Genomic DNA, 27,229 nt, shown 5'->3' on the forward strand with positions numbered 1-27,229 from the left:
GAAAGTGTTAAAATCATCTGAGGGAACAACACAAGGTGACCCTGGGCATATTAGTCCTCCAAAATGAAATCGCGTACGCAGAAACACGCGTGAAACAGGTGGCTTATGCGGATGACCTCTCAGGTGCTGGTAAAATCTCGGACTTAAAAGGGTGGTGGGACACTGTGAACACCGCCGGCCCTGAGATAGGATACATCCCTAACGCCACCAAGTCTGTCCTTATTGTCAAACCTGAACATTATGACCATGCCATAGAAACCTTTTAGAAGAAGTGGCGTCATTGTGACAAAAGACGGACAACGACACTTAGGTGCAGTGATCGGGACAGAGGTATATAAGAAGGAGTACGTAGGAGACAAAGTAGCTGAGTGGGTGAAGGAAATAGAAGCTTTGTCTGCCATTGCCAAGACTGAGCCACACGCTGCCTATTCAGCGTACACCCACGGCATCCAACATCGGTGGACGTTCCTGATGCGCACCATCCCCGGCATCAGTCGACTCCTCCGACCACTGGAAAATGCCGTCGAGAATATATTCTTGCCGGCGCTGGTGAAATCTCATGATTTGGGGGAGGAGGAGAGGGATATGCTAGCACTTCCTCCAAGACTGGGTGGAATGGGGATCACCAACCCTGAGAAGCTGGCTGATAAGGAGAACCAGAACTCCATCAGCCTTACCAGGTCACTCATCAACAGGATCATCGCTCAAGAGACAGAGGGCGAGATAGCCCAAACATAAATAAGAGATATTAATGAAAAATCTCAGAAGAAAGGCATCAGACCCAAAAAGACGAGCTGGACCGTCTTACACACCACCTGTTCCCAGAAATGGGTAGCAAAATACACACAGCACAGGAGGCAGGCGCCTCTAATTGGCTAACGTCATTACCAATCAGAGCAACAGGCTTCAGCCTCAACAAACAAGAATTTGTCGACGCCGTTGCTCTGAGATATGGCTGGCCGATTGAGGGACTACCTGATCTCTGTGCATGTGGATCACCAAATGATGTCACCCACACCGTGACATGTAAAAAGGGAGGCTTCGTCTGTATTCGACACGATGAAGTGAGGGATCTGACAGCCAACATGCTCGGGGAGATATGCCAAGACGTCACTACCGACCCGGCACTGCTTCCCCTGGACGGCGAACACCTTCGGTACAGGACGGCCAATACCTCACAGGAGGCACGAGTTGATGTAAGTGCCCGAGGATTCTTGGTGAGCGGACAGCGGGCGTTCATGGACATCCGCATATTCGACCCGATGGCTGCCTGTCACCGTGAGCTGCCCCTGGAAGCCGCCCACCACAGGAACGAGCAGGAGAAAACAATGGCATACGGTGAAAGAATCCAACATGTGGATCAGGGCAGCTTTAACCCCCTCGTCTTCATCACATCCGGCGGGATGGGTCCCAGGGCCCGATGCTTCTACGCACGACTCGCGGAACTAATCTCAGAAAAGAAGCATCAGCCAAGGAGCCACGTAGTCGCCTGGATGAGGTGTCGCCTCTCGTTCTCCCTGCTCAGGTCGGCCATCCTATGTCTCAGGGGCACCAGGCACTCTGGCCCAAAACCCACCAGCATCTCCAATATGGACTATAAGGCCACAGTGGTGGAGAGTGACATTAGGGTGGGTCGGGAGTGCCTTGAGTAGGGAAGGAAAGGAGGATCTGGACGTAATAGAAGATAGGTGATTTAGTGCTAGGTAGTATTAGTAATATGGTTGGATGCCACAGTCATTAGTGAACAGAGTTGGGGCTAATGACCTCCAAGCTATGGAGCCCTCCATGATTATGTGTCGGGAAAATAAACATGGGTGGAGGTATCATTTATATAGAAAAAAAGTAGTAGTAGTAGTAGTAGTAGTAGTAGTAATAGTAGTACATGTAGTAGTAGTAGTAGTAGTAGTAGTAGTAGTAGTAGTAGTAGTAGTAGTAGTACATGTAGTAGTAGTAGTAGTAGTAGTAGTAGTAGTAGTAGTAGTAGTAGTAGTAGTAGTAGTAGTAGTAGTAGTAGTAGTAGTAGTAGTAGTAGTAGTAGTAGTAGTAGTAGTAGTAGTAGTAGTAGTAGTAGTAGTAGTAGTACATGTAGTAGTAGTAGTAGTAGTACATGTGGTAGTAGTAGTAGTAGTAGTAGTAATTCTTCTCCCCTGCACAGTTGCTGAACATATACAGGGGCCTTGTCCGCCCTCGTATGGAGTATGCATCTCATGTGTGGGGGGGCTCCACTCACACAGCTCTTCTGGACAGAGTGGAGGCTAAGGCTCTTCGTCTCATCAGCTCTCCTCCTCATACTGATAGTCTTCTACCTCTTAAATTCCGCCGCAATGTTGCCTCTCTTTCTATCTTCTATCGATATTTCCACGCTGACTGCTCTTCCGAACTTGCTAACTGCATGCCTCCCCCCCTCCCGCGGCCCCGCTGCGCTCGACTTTCTACTCATGCTCATCCCTATACTGTCCAAACCCCTTATGCAAGAGTTAACCAGCATCTTCACTCTTTCATCCCTCACGCTGGTAAACTCTGGAACAATCTTCTTCATCTGTATTTCCTCCTGCCTACGACTTGAACTTTTTCAAGAGGAGGGTATCAGGACACCTCTCCTCCCGTATTTTATCTTGCTTTCGGCCACCTCTTTTGTTTCTTTTTTTAGGAGCAGCGAGTAGCGGCCTTTTTTTATTATTATTGTTTTCTTTTTTTGTGTGCCCTTGAGCTGCCTCCTTTGTTGTAAAAAAAAATAGTCTATTTAATTCCATCTGTCCACTCGCGAACGTACATGGGGCAGCTGCGCATTGTTATTTAGTTCGCGATTGCGTTAAGATCAACTTTATATTTTGAGTGATATATTTTAATGTTTGTGTATACAGAAAAACCCTCAAGACCTCTTATATGAACCGCAAACATGCCGATTTGCATCAATAATATACCAAAGAAGCACAGGAAAGAACAGCTTGTATATCAAACAATATAGTCTGATCATACTCGAACGATCTATATATTTTCAGATACCCATTTTTCATAGCATTCAGGCACATAAAGTGACATCTGGCTCTGCAAGTGAATATGCATAAGGAATTTTGATGTGTTGCATGTAAATAACATCGATAATATTCGAAATAGGTTAGGAACATATTCAACATTTATTTTCTTACTATTTCATGTAATTTCGAATAATAATCGTTATTTACATGCAGTAAATTATTTAAATAACATTTATTTGCAATTGCAGAGTTAGATGTCCTTTAATATATCTGATAATAGATGAATTATAGGCCTTTGAAAAAACATAGATCGCTCGAGCATGATGTTACAATGTTGTTTAATACAACTTTTCGTGTGCTTGTATGTTAGTTATCGATGCAAATGATTGAGTTGGTTTTTGTATACATAAACAATCAAATGTATTATTGAAAAATACGTGTGAATGTCTATCACGACAGTTGATTTTCACTTATTCAAGAAATAAAAATGCGCAGGTGCCACATCTATCATAATTCCCGCTTTGTTGGTAGACAGATGAAATGAAACAGATTTATTTTTTAGTAGTACTAGTACTAGTAGTAGTAGTAGTAGTAGTAGTAGTAGTAGTAGTAGTTGTTGTTGTAGTAGTAGTAGTAGTAGTAGTAGAAGTAGTTGTTGTTGTTGTTGTTGTTGTTGTTTTAATATTTTCGTAGCAATTAATGAAAGTGAAACGCAAACAAAACGAAAGATCAATAATTTACAACTCCCCAAAAATATACTTCGTCATTCATCAGCGGCATGGTAAAAAAAAAAAAAAAAATATGTAACAAACAAATAACGAGGACTCATTTTCGTCGTGTAATTAATTTCTATGACAAAAAAAAAGCACAAACTGGGCTCAGGTTTTTACACATTAATTAGCTCTGAAGTGGAGGGGAAGGAGGAGAAGGAGGAAGAGGAGAAGGAGGAAAAGGAGGAGGAGGAGGAGGAGGAGGAGGAATACATAGAAATACATAGGAAGAACAGACACCAGAAGACCTGTCGGTCTATGGCGAGGGTGTCTGTTTACTACCGCTACTACTAGTGATCTACGTGTGGTAGGACAGGACAGAAAACAGAATAGATGAAGGCTCCTCCCCACCCACCTCTCCCTCCGGCAACGTGCCGGCAGGAAATAGTTAGAAGAGATCACTATGTGCCTGTAAGGAAGAAAGGGACATGGAAATTTTTCAGTAAAGAGAGAAATAAGTGGAAATTACTACCCTTAACTTACGCTACTTGACCTAAGCTGTGGGGGAAACTAATGTCTTTAGGTTGTACTCGTGCTGCAGGCTGCCTGAGACAAACGAAAAGGGGTCAGTAAACAGTGTATATTGTTGAAGAAAAAAAATAGTATTAAATTGGACTGCTCACGGTGGGGTGAGATGTAGTTTCAGGGGTTACAGGTAGAGGCTTGATCCTCGTTTACCTTCGGTACAGGGGTACGCTCCAGTATCCTGTTAACCTTACTGTTCCCACACCTCACTGCCTGAAACATATGAAAAAGGGTCAGTAAAAACTTATATCCCTGAAATACTTATCCGGTGAAGCTATTAACACTGTGCGCTAACTACTGATATTCCAGTGATCGACGACTCTATTACTGAAATAACTTCTGCGCGCCTATGTTTTTTTTTTTTTTTTACAACAAAGGAGACAGCTCAAGGGCACAAAAAAGGAAACAATAATAAAAAAAAAGCCCGCTACTCGCTGCTCCCAAAAATGAATCAAAAGAGGTGGCCGAAGGAGAGGTCAACATCGGGAGGAGAGGTGTCCTGATGCCCTTCTCTTGAAAGAGTTCAAGTCGTAGGCAGGAGGAAATACAGATGAAGGAAGATTGTTCCAGAGTTTACCAGCGTGAGGGATGAAAGAGTGAAGATGCTGGTTAACTCTTGCATAAGGGGTTTGGACAGTATAGGGATGAGCTGAGTAGAAAGTCGTGTGCAGCAGGGCCGCCGGAGGTGGGGAGGCATGCAGTTAGCAAGTTCAGAAGAGCGGTCAGCGTGGAAATATCAATAGAAGATAGAAAGAGAGGCAACATCGCGACGGAATTTAAGAGGTAGAAGACTATCAGTATGAGGAGGAGAGCTGATGAGACGAAGAGCCTTCGACTCCACACTGTCCAGGAGAGCTGTGTGAGTGGAGCCCCCCCACACGTGAGATGCATACTCCATACGAGGGCGGACAAGGCCCCTGTATATGGATAGCAACTGCGCAGGGGAGAAGAACTGGCGGAGACGATACAGAACGCCCAACCTCGAGAAAGCTGATTCAGCGAGAGAGATATCCCTTTAACTTCATACCGTTGCTGCGTATTATTGTGTTGGTGTTTCTCTGAAATAGACTATCTGGAGGAGGAGGAGGAGGAGGAGGAGGAGGAAGAGCAAAAGGTGGAGGAGGGGGAGGAGGAAGACATGGAGATGAAGTAGATGAAAGAGGAGAAACTGATAAAAAAGCAAGTAATACATAAAAAAGGGGGGAAAAAAAGATGAAAAGGAAAGAGTAAACGGGTGAGGAAAAAAAATGAAATGAACAAGTGATTGGCAGAGAAAGTTATGAGGAATAACAAAATAATAAGTAAGACAACATAAAGAGAAGAAATTATAACAAATGTCGCGTGGTGTAACGGACCGAAGAAGGAACCTGTCAGATTCAGAAAAAAAACTAGACTCAATTTATGGGAGCCGTGAAAGTCCTTCCAAATATTGCCTAACTTGAGGGATTAGAGGGCAGCTTAGTCGTATTTATTGGTCATCATTCGCGAACTTCGGATCAACTTTCACCGTGTTCCCATCGCTGGTGATTTTAAGTTAGGTGATTCCAGCAGCCGTTCTCATTTTCAAGCATAATAGGATTATTAACATCATTAGTGGTTAAAGGGTTTACCGCATAAAAGAAATATATATTTAGGACTGTTACAAATAGGAAACAGCACGTGTGGTTGTCCTAGTAAAGCGTTGCAAGTAGTAGTAGAAGTAGTAGCAGTAGCAGCAGCAGCAGTAGTAGTAGTAGTAGTAGTAGTAGTAGTAGTAGTAGTAGTAGTAGTAGTAGTAGTAGTAATAGTAGTAGTGTTGAAAGAGGAGGAAAAGGATGATGAAGAGGAGGGAAAAGGTATCTACAGGAGGAGGAAGAATAAAGGAAAATCAAGAGGAGGAGGAGGGGTATTATGCTAAGCAATCTGCCAATCTTTTTTCCGGCATGGCAACCCTTTACTCATATGCCCTCTCCCCCCCATCTCTCTCTCTCTCTCTCTCTCTCTCTCTCTCTCTCTCTCTCTCTCTCTCTCTCTCTCTCTCTCTCTCTCTCTCTCTCTCTCTCTCTCACCTCCTGGACTGGGGCTGTTGACAAGTTACTGATAGGAGTACCCGTGTTCCCTTTCCGCCCTTATCTCTTGCCTCCCTTCCCTATACTTCACAGGGTTTTAATTTTTTAATTAAATTGCAAGATACCTAACATTCTCCTCTTCCTTCTCCGCCTCCTCCGCTTTCTTTTCCTGTTCTTTCTCCTCTTCTCATTTCTTGTCTTCTTTGTCGTCGTTATTACACTCCTCCATCTTCTATTTTCTGGACTTACTGTTCTTCGCCCTGGCCCTCCTTATCATGATACTTGTATTATTCCTCTTCTTTTTCCCTCTTCCTCTTCTGTCCTCTGTTTCCCTGCTCTTCAAACCTCACATCCGCTCCTCTTTTTCCCTCCTGATGTCTGCGTTCTTGACCTACATTTTTTTTCCATTGTTTCCTTCTGTCTTTCTCCTCTTCCTCTTATCCTTACCCCTATTTATAATCCCTAAACCTCATCATATATATATATATATATATATATATATATATATATATATATATATATATATATATATATATATATATATATAACATACGTTTAACTGAGCGTCTTTTCTTTCATGAACAGAGATCTGGTATGTTGGGCATCTGAAAAAAACTTCAAATTGCAACGCTAATAGCATTGCTGGTAGAAAGATAAAGTTTAAACAGAGTTGGATGGACTTCTACAGGTTGTTTAAATTAATCTTCTCCTCTTGGTGCTGCCTCATTGCCTAATAAAAGGAGAGTGAGGAACTTTGCGCTTTTTAAGTTGACGAAGAAATTTACATAGTTTTGAATTAGGTGAGAGATAAACAGCACAGATGTATCTTAGTAAATAGCTTGCATGCAGGAGTTAATTTGTCTGTTGGTATAATGACTCGCCGAAAATTAGATAATTAATCTTATTAGGTACATCCATGATTGTTTCGAGACAAGAGAATACCGGGACTCAGGTAGTGCTTGCTAGGATAGAGATAGTAGGAGGGAACGTTATCTCACCATTTGGGTGATAAGTCAAGTTTATAATCCACTATAAATCATAAGGTTCACTAAGTGTTACGTAACCTCCTAGGCTCAGTGGAGCCGTATATGTTACATAAAGTGGGATTAATTCTGATATCGAGGATCCTATCAGGACTTATCTCCTCTCAAGTGTTTCTTATAGTGTCTCCTAAATGAACAAATTTTAACTCTTCACATGTGTGAGGTGTTAACGCATAATTTCATCACCCAAATACTATAATATTATAGCTACATAGAACACAAATCAATTAACTTCGCCTAACTCCACCTGTGTGTGTTTCATGAAGCGTTACTGTGCCAGCTCAAATTCTACTGCTTCATTTGTCCCGCTCACTTGGGTCAGGCAAGTGATAATTATGCCATCACGCATTGATACCAACAACCTGCATATTCAGGGAGGAAATTCGTCCTTGGTGTCAGTTTATCGTGCTGAATGTCATCTGATAGTTTTTGAGTGTGTGTACATCATCTCGTTCCTCGTATTTCTTGCCTCCACCTGGACAATTATTAAAAAGGACCCGTGGAACACACATATAGTTTGCTGCTCATAATGAAAGCAAAAACTAACAGCGTGATGGGACAAAAAAATTCTTAGAGATAGGGAGGAGGAGGCGGTGGGGTGAATGGGGATTCAAAATGAGGGATCTGAGGAGTTGAGGGGAAGGGGAAAATTTACAGCAAACTGGAAAAAAGTTAGGGAAGGGAGAGGCGGATGTTGGTTTGGGAAGGGAAAGGGACACTAGTACCGGAAAAAAATAGTGAAGGAAAGGAGAGTAAGTAGTTTAGGAAGAAAGAAACAAGGGAGGAACGATTTGGGAATTTAAGGAAGTGAAGGCACAAGAGGGAGAGATATCCATAATTAGGAATGAACCGGATGTGTGGAAGGGGACATAAACCATCATGTGGTGAACAGACGTGGGGAGACCACGTTGGGGAGGGATGTGTAAGGAGGGAATTCTGAGTGTGGGAGCAGGGAGGGAAGGTGGTGAAGATATAAGAAAGGGAAACAATGTAAAGAATCATGAAGATGGGAGTGTGAAGAAGGGGAGGAAAAGGAAGGTGGTGGCAGATGTGGGGGAGTAGGAATGGTAGAAAGAAGATGGCGATGAAGGGGGATGAGATGGTGGTGAGATGATCACATAAAATTGGAGATGATGATGGTGGTGGTGGTGGTGGTGATAATCTTATTTTTGTTTTTTGTGTTGTCTGTATTTTTGGTGATGCCTATTGATGACTGGGGCTTCTTCAGTGGAACCTGATGGTCGGTCAAGGCTTCTTTCCGGTGGGTCCTGATGGTCGGCCCAGCCCGTTCTGGCGCAAACATGTTTATAAAAACAGCACCATCTTGCATTGGCTCATGCTGCCCTCCCAGAGCTCATTTTTTGATCCTAGAATCTAGAGTCCGGGTTGATATGGTCTTCTGGGCAGCATGTGGGTAGTAAGCCACTCGGCGGCAAGCTGAAAAATCAACTTAGTGGCACCGGGCAGGGTGGTGGTGGGAAGTGATTGGATCAAATAGTGGTTCTTTATTATATTACAATGAAAAATGGATGGCAAGAATGCCTTAGTAAACAGAGAAGGGGAATGAGAGAGAAGCTCTTTCCTTTCATTTCAATCCTTGTTTTCACCGCTCCTGTCCCCATCTTTCCTCTTCTTCCGACCAGCTTGCCTTCCTCATTCCTTCCCTCCACTTTTCCTTTCACTTCCTCTTTCCTTCCTTTTGTCTTTCCATTATTTTCTTAGGCTCAGATCAGTCTCCTTGCTCCTCCTTCTCTCTACTCTTTCCTTCGTTTACTCCTTCCCTTCCGTCCTTCCATCGCAGTTCTTCCTAATTGTTCTTCTCAGTGAAAAGATCATCCACCTTCTTCATACCCCTCTCTTCATTCCTTTAATTATTCTTCCCTGTTCTTCATCTCTTCTTTTCTCCTCCTTTCTTTCCTTCCCTTTTTACATTATCTTCCTTCTTCCATTCCTCCTTTCTCGACTTCCTTATTCAGTTAACGAGGAATCAAGAAGGAAAATAGGAAGATAAAAAATTTTATCTTCAGCAGCATGCAATAAGGAGGAAGAGGAGAGGGGAGAGACGGTGAAGGATTAAACTATATATACCTTCCACTCTGTTTCCTTCCCGCCAGGAGGACACAAGAGGAGGAGGAGGAGGGGAGGAGGAAAGGGAGAAGTGAAGTAGAGGATGGAAACAATGGGAAGGCGTGAGGGCACCTTGTTAGGGGAGTAATCAAATAACGGTACAGTTGGAGGGAGGGAAGGAAGGAATTAAAGAGCGGAATGTTTTTTGCGCGTAGTAGGAAGAGGAGAGGCAAAGGTAAAGTAAGGAAGGCGTGGAAAAAAAGGAAGGGAAACGGATCGGTGAGAGGGGTCGAGCAGGAAAGGAAATGATAAAGGGAATTCAAAACAGTTGGAACACACGAAATAGAAGCGCGAGAGAAGGAAAACTAGTAGAGAAAGCAGAGAAAAATGATGGGAAGAAAAAATCTGCCATAGAATTTTTGAGTTGTGAATGAAAGGAGAAGAAGAAACGAGAATAAAGACATGAATAAAGAAGAATGCAAAAGAAGTGAAAAAAAATCTGGAAAAAACGAAGGAAAAATGGGAAGAAAAAAATTCCCATAGAAATTTAGAGTTGTGAATAAAAGGAGAAAATGAAGGAAGATGAAAAGAGATAAAAAAAAAAATATACGATAAAGAAACGCACTCATAAGAAGTGAAAAAAGTGAAATCTCAGTAGAATAAGCGAACGAAAAATGTGAAGAAAATATCTGCCATAGAAATGTAGAGTTGTGCATGAAAGGAGAAAATAAAATAAAGAGCTGAGAGAGAGAGAGAGAGAGAGAGAGAGAGAGAGAGAGAGAGAGAGAGAGAGAGAGAGAGAGAGAGAGAGAGAGAGAGAGAGAGAGAGAGAGAGAGAGAGAGAGAGAGCAGTGGAACCCCCCCCTCCCCCGACACCCCCAGACGAGCCCTCCTGCACACCACCACGCCGGACCGCTGCCCCCACCATCATGGTACAGCCGCAACCCCCCCGCCGTCAACTAAAGGTCATCTCCGCAAATGTACGTGGTCTCCGAACGAACATCGGAGACCTGACCCACAACTCGGAGACCTGGCTGAACAGTGAAGTGGAGCCCACGTTTGGCAAGATGCGTGGCTACACTCACTGGGCTAGGAGGGACCGACATGAGCGAGCAGGAGGCGGAGTGGCTGTCTGCTTCAAGGAAGGACTGCAGGCCCAGCACCTCGACGTGGACACGCCTCCCCAGATGGAGGTAATTTTCTTCCGGGTTGTGCTGGCTGGCCGCTCTGCCCTCCTGTTGTGCGCTATGTACCGCCCGCCACGACAAGGGCCTGCCTCGCTCCGGTACCTCACCGAGTCCCTGGACGACATGCTAGTGGCGCACAGCTGCAGGCACGTCCTACTGGTGGGTGACCTCAACCACCACTTGGAACAGAACGCCTACGAATCCCTCTTGGCGGTGCAGGGTCTGACGGACCACGTAACCTTCCCTACTTACGAGCTGGGCGGGACGCTTGACCCCGTCATCTCCGACCTCCAGGAGGACATTCTACGCTGTCACCAGCTGGGACTCGTGGGCAGCTCCGACCACCATGCTGTCTTGACCCTGGTGGATGTGGGGGTGGTTCGGGACGAGCCCACCGCCCGCACGATCTGGCTGTGGGATAAGGCTGACTGGACCTCCTTACGCCGTGACCTGAGCCACACGGCGTGGCCTTCTGTGCTGCAAGGCGGGGCGGAGGGCATGACACAAGCCCTCACCTCCCGACTCTTGGCCCTCCAGAGGCGACATGTGCCCCACCGAGAGTTCACCACCAGACCAGCGGATCAACCATGGTTTTTTTACCTCTGCCGTGTTGCTGTTGACGCTAAGTATTCAGCGTGGCTGCGCTACAAGCGGAACCCGACGGAACTAGGTCCTGCACCGTGCGGCCTGCAGGAAGATGGTGGTGACCAGCAAGTGGGCCATAAGGAAGTGGGAGGAAGACATGAGGCGCAAGCTGTGTGGATCAGGGGTAGGAAATAAGACCTGGTGGTTCCTCGTCAAGGAAAGGCAGGGGATCAGCCGCCAGGACGCGATTCCTCCTCTCTCAAGACATAATGGAACAGTGGCCACCAGCAGCAAGGAGAAAGCCCAGCTGCTGGCCAGTCTCTTCGCCGAGATGAAGGTGGATAACCCCGGACAGACACCGCCACATCTAGAACAGCAGTGCGAGGAGACTGTCACGAAAGTGGAGGTGACACAGGTGTTGGTCGAGCTGTTGTAACCCGCAATCCCGGGTCACACAGGGGCGACGACACACTGTTTGTATTAGTGACACTTGACTTAAAATTCTAGTACTTTAGGAGTATTTAAAGGAGTTCGTAAATGGGGTGATGAAACGGTGTCGCCTTTCTTATATGTATTTTATTCTACCTTAATACTACTTAATATTACAGAGGGTAAAAATATTGTTTAAACCAGCGACTGGCTTACTAGACTCAATGAGTCTTCAGGTTTTCTTTCACTATTGGTTACTGACGTTAACACTGGTATAATATTGAGTAAAAACTCACACAATAAAGTATCATAGAAATATAATCCTAAGTAAAACTAAGATAATAGAACACAATAGATATGTTAGATACGCTTTCCTCTATGGTAATTCTTCACTCCATACTCACAGTAGCAACGATGAATGTTCTACCCATGTTGTCTAGGGAAGGACAACTGAGTGTCCAGCAACTAACAGAGTGCTGGTTAATCTGAGGTCAAGCCTGGAGAAATGCTTCTTATATAGGCAGACATCGCGAGGGTAATACGTCAGGCGTGTGAGTCATACATCAAACTCACACCGAGCTCATACAATAATCTACCTAACCGACATGCTTAATTCACGCGGTGACGCAGCTTTGTTTTCATAACATTTTGTTCCGCGGCTGATCGTGTTTTGGCCGCGGTGATTGTGTTTTGGCTTAGAGAGATAAGCGGGTGCGTTAATGGGCAATTACAATTGTGTATAGGTTGGTAAATGAACAGTGGGGACAATCATGTGTTGGAGTCCGTGTTGTGTTTTAGCGGTCGATACCGCTGTTGTCATCGGAAAATATTGCCGGTGAAGATGATGATGACACGAGTGGTGTCGCAGCCCTCGGGCCCCACATACCCCCCCCCGTTAAAACCACGCCACGTGCTCGTGGCACGAAGCGGTCCGCCCGGCGGACGACCATGGAGGCCAAGACGGGATGGCGGGATCGTGGGGAGGAGGCCTGCGAGAGACGGGACCTGAAGAGACAGAAGAAGGCCACCCACCGGCGACGAAGACGACGCCGAGGAGCAGCCACCCCACCAAGGGAGGAAGGGGTCGAAGGCGGGGACCGGAGACGGATTCCTGGAGCGCGTGAAGTGCTGGAGGGAGGTCCAGCAGGGGGCCAGAGACGACCCGGGCGACGGCGGCGGGGAGGGAAGGGCCAAGGGAGTCTTGGCCAGGAGCGATGAGACCACGTCACGTCCGATGTGGAAGGGGGCGCGATGAACCGTCAGCGGGGCGTCACCGTCCATAGTAGCAGAGGCAGGGAGGCTGAAGGCGTCGGAGTGGGCACTACAGCCCATACCGAGGCTGAGGAGACCCGTCCCGTTGATGGTCTGCCTGTATTTGGAGACCGGGCTGTCCGGGCAGACCATGGTGACCATCTGGGGAGTATCGGTAGCGAAGACCCAGCCCGCAGGAGACGGGATGAAAACCGGGGGGAAGACTCTGAGGAGAGACTTAGAACACAGCGAGAGGGCGTCTGGGCGATCGAGAAAGAGAGCGATCTCGCAGCGTTGGACAGAAGTCGAGTAGACAGGGGCGACAGGGGGACATACATAGAGCAGGTGGTGTTTAGTACAGCGGTCCAAGGAGTCTAAGAGCATATAGTGAGTGCGGTCCTCAGAAACCGCAAGGTAAGTGGAAAGCGTGTCGGTGTGCAGAAAATATGGCGTGCCATCAAGATGAAAAGGCAACGCGTCCATTTTAAACACATCGAACACGTCAGAGGGATCCCCTTTCATGGGGATTTGTAAGTAGAAGTGAAGGGTTCCTGAGGAAAGCGTACCTTTAGAAATAACCCTAGAGACATCTCTATGCAATGCTAAATATTCATGTGCTGCAGGGAAAAGTAAGCCTGGGTAATGGAGTGACGCATTGCTGAGCACACGAAATAGTACATCATTTGGAAGGAGGAGTGTTGAAACCTGCGTTTGGGACAGCTGCTGAAGGCCAAGCTTGAGATTCAGAGTATCATGATTTAGGTCACTAAGTGCCAACTGAATGAGAAGGATAGTCTCCAAAATACGCATTTCCCCTTCAATTTGCAAGGTTTTTAGCGAGAACTGACGGATAATAGCTGAGGCCAAAGCCGAGGCGGACTCTAGACGGGAGATGGCAGAATGAATATGACGGAGGTCCCGAACTGTGGCGTTGAGGACTTCCTGATGGAGGTTAAGTTGACGTCTCTTCTGTGGACAGAGTGTAGAGCTGGGAGAGCGTGCCGTGTATCACATCTATTTGGGCCTGAGTGGCCGTACCGAAAAGGAGGTTTGCTACCGAGCCAAGGAAATCCACGGCTCCTCGCTTCTGGCGAGTCCGAAACGGGCTTCCATCTCTACCACTCATAGCCGACAGAAAGCTGTTAAGATCTTTGAATAACTTCTCAAACTCAATGTGAAAAGAGTCTAGAGTGCGCCTGAGCAGACCAACAGTGGGAACGATTGATTCATATGTTCAATCGACCATGAAACTTCCGCTGTTAGATTTGCCACGTTGATGAGAGGACGTTGGATGTCGTCCGTCTTGATGACGACGGGGACAATATAGTACCGTCCTGTCAACAGCATCTTAAAGACTGGGGAGAAGACGAGGCCGGGACGAATGGGTTGCTCCGGGAGGGATCAAGGGAAGACAAGGAGGGCAACACCCAGGATCTGTAATTATAGGGGCATCAGTTCGTTGGTCGTTGGCGATACTCAAGAGGGCGGTCCATCACATTGGGAGAGAAGGGGTACTGTATTGGATCGTAATGAGCGACTGACACAGGGCTCTGAAGGAGCTGAGGGAACCAATGAGGGGACCTCTGAAGCATCTGAGGAGACAGGAGCCGGTGAGGAGAGCTCGGAAGGAGCTGGAAAGGACAATGGCAGCGGCTCCTCGGGGAATAAGTCATGGGGAGTGGGTCCACTTCTACTACTTGATCAGGGAGAGGGTATGCACGCCTGACATTAGGAGAGTCATGGAAGCCAAGAGAGTCCTCGTGAACGACCTGAACATTATTTGTGTGAACTGTCTTGATCTTACCACCTCTAACCTGACGCAGTCGTAAGACTACAGGGCTTATTTTTCTAGCACCCTAAAGGTCCATTGAACAAGGGCTGGAGCTTCTTTGGTTCGCCCTTTGTACATACATGCCTTAAGTAGACCCGATCTCCTACTACCACCTGTTTGGGTTTGGATTTCCTAAACATTCTTTCTGACTCCTGCCATCCTATATCTATATTGGTCTGACATAGTTTATAGGTCCGCTGCGCGACACTAGAAGTAAATGCTTTATAGCTGTCAACATCATAACAAGGTTGGAGTTTATTCTCAAGCACTTCAAAAGGAACATTTGGGTCCTGAGAGAAAAGCAAGAAAATGGTGAATCTTTCAGAACACGATGGTAGGCAGTGTTGTAGGCGTGTGTTGCAACCGGAAGCATTTGGTCCCAGATACCGCGATTGTCCTCGCACAAAGTTCTCAAGATATTTATTAAGGTGCCATTAGGCCTTTCTATCACACCGTTTGCAGACGGGTGATAAGGAGTTGTCCTTAGATGATCAATCTGTAACAACTGAGTCAACTCTCGTAAGAGAGTGTTGACGAACTCCTTTCCTTGATCCGTGACTAGAATCGGCGGGATGCTGTGTACACAGACTACGTTCTTGTAGAACGCAGCTGCCACTTCCTTGGCTGCCTTCGTACGAAGGGGGGTTGCTACCAAGAAGCGTGACAGGACGTCTATCACTGTCAGTACATACCTATACCCTTCGTCTGAAACAGACAAAGGTCCGACAATATCCATATGGACTCTGTCAAACGGTTGGCCAACCTCTGGATACCTCATAAGTGGAGCTGGCGGGGATCCCTCTTCTTAAACCGACAACAGACAGGACAAGATCTGACATATTGCTCCACGTCCGCCTTCATTCCCGGCCAGTACGCAAACTTGCGACAGCGTGCCAACGTAACCTTAGTGCCTCCATGCCCTGCAGGTAGCATGGAATGCGCCAAAGCTAACGCGTTAGGAATGTAGCTTGGTGGAACGATAACCAGTCTTTTCTGCTTGTTGTATTCATCGCAAACATCGCGGTAGAGAATGCCGTTCTCACACACTTCACTAAGAGGCAGTTTTTGAAGTGCCTCTTAGCTGCATTTAACGTTACATTGCTCCTCTCTGCAACCTTTCTCTCATCTCTCTCATGTACGTTACCACCGGTGGTTTGTTCAAAAGCATGCTTCAATTCTCTCAGTTCAGGATCGCGATCCTGGTGCTCCATGAGTCCAGCAAGACTCAATGGAGAAACTTATCCTGTTTGTCATGTCCCTCCGGAGAGGCGACAGACATGTCCTGTCCACCCGTAAGGGTGACAGACATAATTCGAGCATCCAATTCGCCTTCTATCACGTCGCTCTCCTGATTCCTAATCTTTGACAAAAAATCTGCTACCATGTTGCTGGAGCCTGGGAGATAATCAATACTAAAGTCAAATTCTCCTAGAAGTGTCTGCCAGCGTGCAATCCTGCTGCTAGGTACTGTGCTTTTAACAGCCAAGTCAGTGGTCTATGGTCCGACAGGATGTGTATCCTATAACCCAAGATAAGGGTCGGTTAGTACTGAGGCCATAGATGACTGCTAAAGCTTCTCTCTCTACCGCTGAGTAGTTACGTTCTGCTCCATTCAGGGTTCTACTAAAATATGCTATGGGACGTAAACTACCATTTTCATCCTTTTGTTGCAACACACCACCTATTGCCTTATCTGACGCATCTGTGGTGAGATTGAAGGGCTTCCGGAAATCCGGAAAGGCTAAAACAATGTCAGTCGTTAGACTGTTCTTTAGTGTGCTAAATGCATGCAATGCCTCTTCATTCCACTCCGGATGTGTCTTATCATTCTTGGTTACTTTCCTCCCTTTGAGTAAATTATTAAGTGGGATGCTATCTTGGCAAAGTCTTTAATGAATTTCCTATAAAGTTAACCAATCCCAGGAAACCTTGAAGTTCTTTGACTGTTTTCGGAGGAGTGAGTTGTTGCACCGCCTGTACCTTTGAGGGCTGAGGCTTCAAGCCAGAAGCACTAACAATGTGACCCAGATAATCTACTTGCTCTTTGAAAAAGGAACACTTATCTAGTCTTAAGGACAGGTGAGCCTTCTGCAGTCTGTCCAAGACTGCATGGAGGTTCTTTAGGTGATGGTCCATGTCTTTCCCTTGTACTATCAAATCATCAAGGTATACATGTACAATTCTTCCTGTCAGACCTATGAGAACTTGATTCATGATCCGTTGATAGGCTGCAGGTGCTGTTTTTAATCCAAAGGGGACTGTAGTGAATTCATAGAGGCCATAAGGTGTCGTGAAGGCTGTCAAGTGTTTAGATTCCTCTGCCAATGGGACTTGGTGGTAGCCCTGGCGCAAATCAAGGGAGGTGAATACTTTACTTTCCCCTAACTGTTGCAAAATGAGGTTAATGTTAGGGAGTGGATGTTTGTCATCAATCAATTCATCGTTCAGAGCGCGGAAGTCGAGACAAAGTCTGACTCCACCATCCTTTTGGCAACAGGGACTAGAGGTGCGCTGTAGGGTGACGCACTAGGGCGTATAATACCCTGGGCCTCAAGGTCCTTGAGCTGAATCTCTATTTCTTTATGATATTTTACTGGTATTGGGTATGGCTTTTTATATATAGGCTTGTCATTTTTTAGCCTTAAAGTGTGAACATAATAGGGGGTAATAGTGAGTGGCTCGTTTTTTAGAGCAAACACATCAGGATACTTGCGGGTTAAGCCCTTCAGACAGCAATTTTCCCGTTGTGAGGGTAAAATAGCTCGTCTATCAGCTTATCGAGTACCATCTGCTTACTTGACTGGGTGACAGGCGGCTTTGTAGCTGTTTTGTGACAGCCGCTACACATTCATTAGTCGATGATTGATAGTATTCTGAGTGACAAGAATAAATGTGTCCCATCACTTCACCTGTTGGCATCTCAATAGTTTCTTCAGTTGGGTTAGCATAGGAATGATGAATTTACCTTTGGTTTGTTTGACGTTAGGAGTTAAGGTTACTAACCCGGGAAATAAAAATGAAGAAGGGATATCATTGGACCTTGGGAGAAATAAGGCTTGCTGGGCTCTGCCAATCTCTGCCTCCAGAGTGACATACCCTGCCGTGCCTGGGAGCAAGGACGCCACGTTAATAGCGTATGCTTTCACTGGTACTTCCTCCATCTCGTCTAAAGTAGGTTTATGATCTTCTGGGTACGGGCTCATATCGTCCGCAGCCAGGAATGTACTTCCACTGGGTAGGCGCCCACCATTACACTAAACTGCCCAGGTGTGTCCAGCGGTGCATCTACCACATTTGTTCTCCACATAAATTCTAGGCCCAACAAAACTGCTGTTGGTAACACTATACCTTGTGATATTACTACAAACTTTTCTATAATTTCTCCGTGCCCAAAGTCTACTACTACTTCGGCTAGTCCTTTATTAGGGATTGGAGTCCGATCTACCCCTTGTATGGAGAGAGGTTCTGTAACTATCATCTTCCCGCCTACCTTCCTAAATAAATCTTCTTCTATTAGGGACGCTCCTGCTCCTGTGTCTAGCATTGCGTAAACCATCTCCTTTGGTGCATTAGCGCCTACGCACAATCTCAACGTGAGGGCGTTGGTAGGGCCGTGGACTGCCGCAGCTACTCTGGGGTCGTTTTTTTTTTTTTGTTGTCGTGGTCAGGGTTAAACCAGGAGCTACGGGGTGAGGGACCGGCCGTGTACTCCGGGCGCCAGGCAGCGCACGGCGAGACAGGCTGACGCCTGTTTCGAGTGGGCTGGTACTGAGGGTACCGAGAGCCCGTTGGTGGGTGGTAGGCACCCCTATACTGCCTTCCATATGTGCAATCGCGAGCCATGTGTCCTACATACCCACAAGCATAACATGTAGGTGGCGCGGCGTGCCGTCCTCCCCTTTGGGGTATCGGGTAATGTGACTGGCCTGGAGGGCGTGGAGGACGGGCTTGTGAGACATGTTTGGGTCCGGATGCCTGGGTGGAACAGACGTTCAGCACTTTTATTTCTTTGGCGATATCGGCATCGGATAGCTTCGACTCTGGATAAGCTTTAATATACTCATACCCTTTCTTTAATACCTTCTGTGGGTCCCCCTTTTCTTCTTCCGTTAGGATGAGTAAGAGGGCCGGAGGGAAAGCCTCTCTGAGCCGTAAAGCGGTTATCTCAGTTAGGAAACTGGCATTGTCAGGCTTGAGAGCGATCAACTCGTCTCTCAATGTCTCCAGGCGGATGAGGAAGGTGCGGATGTTTTCTCCTGTCCGCCGTTTTGCCTCTCCCAATTCTTTCTGGAGGACCGAAAAGGTCCTTACTGTGGGAAACACACGTAGGAAGTCTTCCTTTACTTTTTCCCAATCCTGTCCACATCTAGTGATACAACCGAGGAGATGATCGCGCGCTGCTCCCAGGGCATATTGTTTGGCTAACTCAATCTTTCCGGTAGTGTCCCAATTTGCCTGTGTCCGGCTTTCAATATCCTCTATCCATTTCTTTGCTAGCTTATGGCATGGGAGGTTTGGTGCTTTGCTACTTTTTTCTTCTCCACCACAAAAATATAAGAGTCCCTGCACTCTACTAAAATCATTCAAGGTATGACGGCTAAGTAGCGTGACAAGATCATCATGGGCAAGGGTGATCGATTTTCCATCTTCTTTTTTGGGGGGAGGGTTCTTGCCTTCGTCTGGCATTTTTAACTCTAAAGTCTTATTCCCGTAATTCCAAGAATAACTGTCTTCTCCCTCGCTTTCGGATGTGGACATACACCAGTACAATACCAATATAAACCAATATAAATCGCAAGTTTCACCACAAGTTTCACCACATGTTTCACCACATGTTTCACCACATGTTTCACCACATGTTTCACCACATGTTTCACCACATGTTTCACCACATGTTTCACCACCCCACACCTGACACCAATGTTGTAACCCGCAATCCCGGGTCACACAGGGGCGACGACACACTGTTTGTATTAGTGACACTTGACTTAAAATTCTAGTACTTTAGGAGTATTTAAAGGAGTTCGTAAATGGGGTGATGAAACGGTGTCGCCTTTCTTATATGTATTTTATTCTACCTTAATACTACTTAATATTACAGAGGGTAAAAATATTGTTTAAACCAGCGACTGGCTTACTAGACTCAATGAGTCTTCAGGTTTTCTTTCACTATTGGTTACTGACGTTAACACTGGTATAATATTGAGTAAAAACTCACACAATAAAGTATCATAGAAATATAATCCTAAGTAAAACTAAGATAATAGAACACAATAGATATGTTAGATACGCTTTCCTCTATGGTAATTCTTCACTCCATACTCACAGTAGCAACGATGAATGTTCTACCCATGTTGTCTAGGGAAGGACAACTGAGTGTCCAGCAACTAACAGAGTGCTGGTTAATCTGAGGTCAAGCCTGGAGAAATGCTTCTTATATAGGCAGACATCGCGAGGGTAATACGTCAGGCGTGTGAGTCATACATCAAACTCACACCGAGCTCATACAATAATCTACCTAACCGACATGCTTAATTCACGCGGTGACGCAGCTTTGTTTTCATAACATTTTGTTCCGCGGCTGATCGTGTTTTGGCCGCGGTGATTGTGTTTTGGCTTAGAGAGATAAGCGGGTGCGTTAATGGGCAATTACAATTGTGTATAGGTTGGTAAATGAACAGTGGGGACAATCATGTGTTGGAGTCCGTGTTGTGTTTTAGCGGTCGATACCGCTGTTGTCATCGGAAAATATTGCCGGTGAAGATGATGATGACACGAGTGGTGTCGCAGCCCTCGGGGCACCACAGAGCGCCTGCTGCGAGGGCTGGACACCCAGAAGGCGACCGGCCCCGATGACCTCAGCCCGCATCTGCTGAAGCAGTGTGCCCACGAGTTGGCTGCCCCTCTCACCACAGTCTTCTCTGCCTGCCTCCGGGAAAACTCCTGGCCATCGGCGTGGAAAGAGGCTCGGGTGGTTCCCGTCCACAAGAGGAGGTGGGGAAAGTGTTCGAGAGGGTCGTGGCAGACGTAGTCTGTCGCCACCTCAAGGACAACTACCTCCTCTCGGACCAACAGTATGGGTTCAGACCTGGCCGGTCCACCTCCGATCTGCTGATGCTTCTCACCAAGGACTGGCAGGACGCCCTTGACGACGGCCTGGACACTGTCGTGGTAGCCCTGGACATAGCGGGTGCCTTTGGCAGGGTGTGGCACGGAGGTCTCCTTGAAAAACTCCGTGCTAAGGGCATTCAAGGCGACCTCCTTCAGCTCCTGGGAGACTACCTTCAAGGAAGGACCCTCCAGGTTGTCGTCAACGGGCAGACGTCCGACTCCTTGCCAGTGGAGGCATCAGTGCCACAGGGCTCAGTGCTAGGGCCAGTTCTGTGGAACATATATGCGGACGACCTTCTCCGGCAGCTGCCAGCAGTCTCAGCTTACGCTGATGACTGCACTCTCTCCTGCACCTACCCCCGACAAGACTGTGGGCGAGCTGCTGACGAGGTCAATCAGCAGCTGAAGGTGCTACAGGAGTGGGGTGCCCGCTGGTAGGTGACCTTTGCCCCAGAGAAGACCCAGGCAATGGTGGTCTCTCGATCCCCCACTGCCGGGCCAGCAGTGGAGGGAAGCTAAGCTTTGAGGTTCCCTCCCACTCCAGGAATCCGTCAAGATTCTGGGAGTGAAGTGGATCGAGGGCTACGGTTTGACAGCCACATCAAACACATTGCCCAAAGGCCTCCCACAGAGTCTCCTGCCTGCGAAGGGTGGCCAGCTTCCTCGACAAAAAGGGAGGCTGTTGCTCTACAAGGCCCAGATACGGCCTTACCTGGAGTACGCTGCCCTCTCTTGATGTCGTGCTGCCTCGCACAGCGGGAGACTCGACGCCATCCAGAGACGGGCACTGCGACTGGTGGATGCGGCAGACCCCCCAACCGGGCAGGAAACTCTCAGCTCCGTCGACTCCTTGGAGCACCGCAGGGACGTAACTGCTCTTGTGGTGTTTCACAAGGCACAAGTGCAGGGAGTGCCACATCTGGTGGGCTTACGCCAGCCTCCGAGAGTCACCACGCGGGACACGAGAACGGTTCTATCCCGTGGTGACGCAGTGGAGGTGCCGTGTTCCCGTACCAGCCAGCACCAGCGCACCTTTTCGGGAAGAGTCTGCCGGATGTGGAACATGTTCACGGCCTGTGTACCAAACATCCGGGAAATGAACACCCAAAAAATAAAACTGTCGGCCCACCACTGGAGGGGCTCACTCCCCACTCCACTGACACTCGTGGTGGAGCAGTGACACGAGTGTAGTGTGCAGTGCGTTCACATATATTCTGTATTGTATGTTTTTTTTATAGTATATATATTTTTTATAGTTTATATAGTTATTTGTTATATATATTTTATTCTGCCCTTTGAATAGGCAGCACACGACAGTGAACCTTTGGGTATGTAAATAGTATACATGTGCCTATGTTTAAATAAAAAAAGAGAGAGAGAGAGAGAGAGAGAGAGAGAGAGAGAGAGAGAGAGAGAGAGAGAGAGAGAGAGAGAGAGAGAGAGAGAGAGAGAGAGAGAGAGAGAGAGAGAGAGAGAGAGAGAGAGAGAGAGAGAGAGAGAGAGAGAGAGAGAGAGAGAGAGAGAGAGATGGCGGGATACGGATGAGAAAAACTGGGTTCTCGGTATTAGATGAAAGGGAGAGGAGGAAGAAGACTGACAAAGGGGTTACAGGGAGGGAAAAGAAGGGAAATTAAGGGTGAAAAATGAAGGGAGAGGAAATGTGGGGTAATGGTCGTACTAAGGGGAAGTAGGAAGCAAAGAGCGGTTGTTTAATGAACGGGCGAAAAAAAATGAAAGGTGGAAATTGAGGAAAACACGGAGGGGGATTTAAGTGGAGGAAACGGGAGAGGAAGATAGGGTGGAAAGTGAAAGGATATGACGTAAAGTGATAAGTGGTGAAGGAAAGAGAGAGGGAACGGTGGAGAGGCGAGGCAGTAAATGAGAGAATCCAGGAAACCAGATGGTGTTGCAGAAAATGGATGCTGGGTGGAAAGAGTCAGGAAAGAGAGAAAATGGTATCAAGGAAGAGAGAAGGAATGAAGATGACAGCGAGGTAATGAATTTCGAAAGAGAGAGAACAGAAGGTTAAAAGGGTTGGCCTGTGGTCGGTGGAAGGGAAGGTGAACCAAATTAATGGAGGAAAGGAAAGGTTAGCGATAGTAACAAAAAAGGGAAATTAATAATGTATGGAAGTGAAATGAATACCTGAAGTGAAAGATACCTAAGAGGAAGAAAGGGTAGACGAGTTAAAGAATCTGAATAAAATAAATGAAAGACAAAACATTACAGGAACCAATTAAGGTAGGAAACCCTTCTGGAAAAACAAAGGAAGAAAAGAGTAAATGAAAATAACAAAGGTGATGCGCATGATGAAAGATGAAAAGAAGAACAAAGTTAGCAATGACAGACAAGATGCTACGGAAATCAATTAAGGGGAGCGGTTGGGTGTATTTTTTGACGAATATTTTTTTTGCAAAACACGATAATCATTTATCGTGCTCAGAGTGTGGGGAAGAGTGTAAAACGTCGGGTGGAAATTTATTTTTTTCCGCAAAAATAAAAAAAGCATCACTAGAGCACGATTTAAATGCCCCGCGTTGTTGTGCCATTGCCTCACACGTGCCGCACCACGTGGTATGATGGTGATACTGGTATTTTTCGTATAATTCGCGTTAGAAATGATTTTTTTAAATATTTTCCACTTGACATCACTCCTCTCTCTGCTGTGTGTGAGTGGATAGTGGAGCGACGTGACTCACTGCTGTATTATCAGTCAATCTCTTCCCCCTTCCCGCGAGGAAAGCAGTCTTCGTGGACCAAACGGTATTATAGGTGACGAAGAGTGTCTTTGTGCAGCGCGCGAAGCGGCGAGCGGGAAGGAAAGGAGCTATTTTCTCTCTCTTCAGGAAGAGAAGCTGAAGACCATCTCTTCGCCAATATCTTCGCACATTTAATGATTTATTACAACATTTTTCCATGTTGCTGTATTATTAATTGAGTATAAGAACAATCTAAATTTTATGGGCCTTATATAAAAAGTCATACAATGCGAGAAACAATATTTTTTTCTGTTTATTCAAGACTTCACGGTTCCTATAATAATAATAATATAAGCCAACATTGGAGCACGCCGCCCGGTTCACTATATATTTACCAGTTCTAACAACGGTTCTCGTTCTTGAGCGTTTATAGGGCTGGCCCTCCGAACCACCAGCATGGAGGGTGCTGGGATGAATTTTAAAGTGACGGGCTCCGGTCTCCGGGTCGCATATTTCCCAAGTCTGTATGAGTATGTGGAGGTAGGTGATGCTTGGCTTCCCACGGCCAATCATCGTTGTCCCAATTCGTGGCGTCACCTGTGGGTGGAGCTTAAGGAAAGCTCAGCAGAACAGATGATACCATTTTCCACCCACTGATAGGAGCTCGAAAACTAGTTAAAAAATATTCACACGAGATAAATAACGAGGGGAGAAAGAGATGTCTCATGGAACAGGCTGAGAATAAAGAAAATATACACACTTTATTCTCCAGCGGTCTCCTAAGCTCCGCCCACAGATGATGTCACAAGCTGAAACAGCGATGATTGGCCGTGGGAAGTCAGGCACCTCATACCCGTATAGACTGTGTGACTTATTAAGGATGTTTAGGATAAACCTACTACAATATTATTAGTTGTGCTTCCATAATATATACATGTGTATTACGTTAGTCTTGTTTTGGAAATAAAAACATTTTATTCTAAAGAGGTCTCCTAAGCTCCGCCCACAGGTTACGTCACGAGCTGTGAGAGCGAAACAAACGTCGCTACGACAACCAACCAACGCATCAATATAAATTTTATGCTATATATAGTGTATGTCACTGTATCAAGCACTATTTACATAAATATTTGCCTCACAATATTTTCCATTATAGAAATGTACCTAAAATGCATTAGTGTTTCGAATTTCAACGTTTGTTTGATTTGCAGTAATACCAATATTACACGAAAAGATAGCTTCGAAGGGGGAAGAGAAGCGAGCGTTCGCTAATACCTCCAAACGGAAACACACTTTCTGAGACGCTTCGACGAATAGGGAAGAGGCTGACTGATAATCCCGCCGTCAGTGTTTTCCCAACACGTCAGTTTACAGAATTATCTATAATGGAAGGACCAAGAGAGAAGCCGACATGCAACACCCGAGGCCAAGAGAAAGAAAACAGAAGGAGGACGAGAAATACCAAGCCGGAGAATATTAGGAATGAATCTGACAACAACGTGGAAGGTGGCGCCTTCTTATACCCTCACCCTCGAGTGAATAATACCTTTTCGATTGGGGGACCAGATGCCTCTTCCATTTTTCTAATAAGTAAAAGGCATAGGCAATGCCATGTGAAAATTTCATGCCAATCAAACAAATACAAATGGCACTACACAGCAGACATGGAATAAAATCTTTGACAGCCGATATCTCGAAAAGTTTTTTTTTTCTGGTTTAAAATCCTACTTCATCTACACTTTAAATGCGATTGTCTATTGCTTAGTATCATTTGAGAGAGCAATAAAAGGGCATTTATTTTTGGCCTGATGAGCCTTAAAAATGTTTGAAAATAATGGAATTACAAATAGCTGAAATAAGAAAATATAAAAATTTGTTTTTTTTTTTCTCTCTCAGAAACAAAGCAAGAGAAAACAATTTTTCAGGTCGTTTTCTTTATATATATGTGAGAGATATTTACAGTATTTTTTTCAAAGCAATTGATTGGAAATTATAGGCTGCAATAAATTTCAAATAAATTAGAAATTTTACAAAAAAACACATATTGTAAAACAGCGTTATGAACCAAATTCCATGATATTTTCATGATATCATGTGAACGCATACAAACAACATAACAAAATTTCAAGGCTGTAGCTCCTTTCAAAAAGAAAAGGCTTGGATGCTCCCTCTAAGGTAAAAAATAATAGGTCTGGAAAAACAAAAGCATAGGAATGACAATAACAAAATAGATCCGCAAAATAACAGATGAAAAGGAGAACAAAGTAGGCATGGCAAGGGAGACGAAGATACGAAACAAGGAAACAAGACTGATGATAAAGAACAAATCTGGCACCGAATGATGATATAAAAAGCACAGGATACGAAAATAACGATGATGAAAAGCAAAAGAAGAAAAGGTGAAAGAAGTGTGAGGGTCGTAAAAGTGAAACGAGGTACTTGGAAGAAAGGCAGAGAAAGTAGACAAAAGAAGCGGAAACTAAGTGGGGACCATAAAAGAGGATAAAGAGGAAACAAGAGACACGAGAGAGTACGCATTATTGGAGTGAGTCTGACGGCGAGGCAAGAGTGAGAAAAAAAAGGAGAAACCATATCCAGAGATGAAAGGAAAACACGAGCCAAATGTGTGATTACTCTAACTTGATTTTGAGGCTCAGCAGGAAATGGAAGAAAAATACAAAAAAGAATAGCACAAAAGATAATATAAGAAAACACAAGAGAGTCACGTAAGTATGGTTTATCAGCTGACTACACAAAAAGGAAGGAAAATTAGAAGTAAACGAAAAATAACAATACATAAGGGAAGAAAAAATAGAGGAGGGAAGTGAATAAAGGTGAGTCAAATATATATATAAAACAACAGGTAAGGAAGAAAGAATAATAAAGAGGCAAGTCAGTTAAAGTTAATTAGGTAAATGGAAAGTATATTAGCAATCCACACTATATAAAGAAAAGGAAGGGAGAGCAAGGGAGAGAGGGGCAGGTGAGTACAGGTTATTCAGGTAGATCTGGGGGCGCGGGATGCAAGCGTTCCTGATTAAGCTGACGGGATGACGCGAAATGCAAATGAAGGGGAGTGGAATGAAGCGGCATAATGAAGGCAGGCAAGGTGTGCGAGGGGAGACCATTAAGGGAGAAATAGGTACAAATGATATAAGCTTTAAACAAAACCCACGAAGCGGCTCACAGAACAAAGGGGTGTGTGGAAGGTGCAGAGGAGGAGGAAAATGTATGATAGAGAGTGGGAAGTAAAGAAGCGACAGAGAAAGAGAGGAGAAGGGGAAGTGGTAGCGAGTGAGAAGGAGAGAAGGAAGCGACAATGAAAAAATATAACTACATAAATGATGCAAAATGGAAAGTAGAGCGTGATATTGAGAAAAGAGGAAAAGAACAATAACCACTGGAAAATATGGGTGTAAAAGAGATAAAAAAAAAATTATAACAGAAGGAAAGAGAGTAAAAGGGGGTATTAGAGAAGAGGAAGAAGAGTCGGTAAGAAGAGCACCTAAAAAAGGAGACTACACCGATAAATATATTAGAAAACACAAACTAAAAGAAAACAAAGAGATAAGGAAGCAAAGTTTTAGAAAATACGGGGCGTTAACTCCTGGAAACCAAATATAATACAAGATCTAAAGAGACTTACTAGAAGATACAGCGTTGAGGGAAAAAACGTATTAAGCAAAAGCAAATAGTTACGAAATA

This window comes from Eriocheir sinensis, unplaced genomic scaffold (assembly GCF_024679095.1).
Source record: "Eriocheir sinensis breed Jianghai 21 unplaced genomic scaffold, ASM2467909v1 Scaffold490, whole genome shotgun sequence".
Taxonomy (NCBI): Eukaryota; Metazoa; Arthropoda; class Malacostraca; order Decapoda; family Varunidae; genus Eriocheir; species Eriocheir sinensis.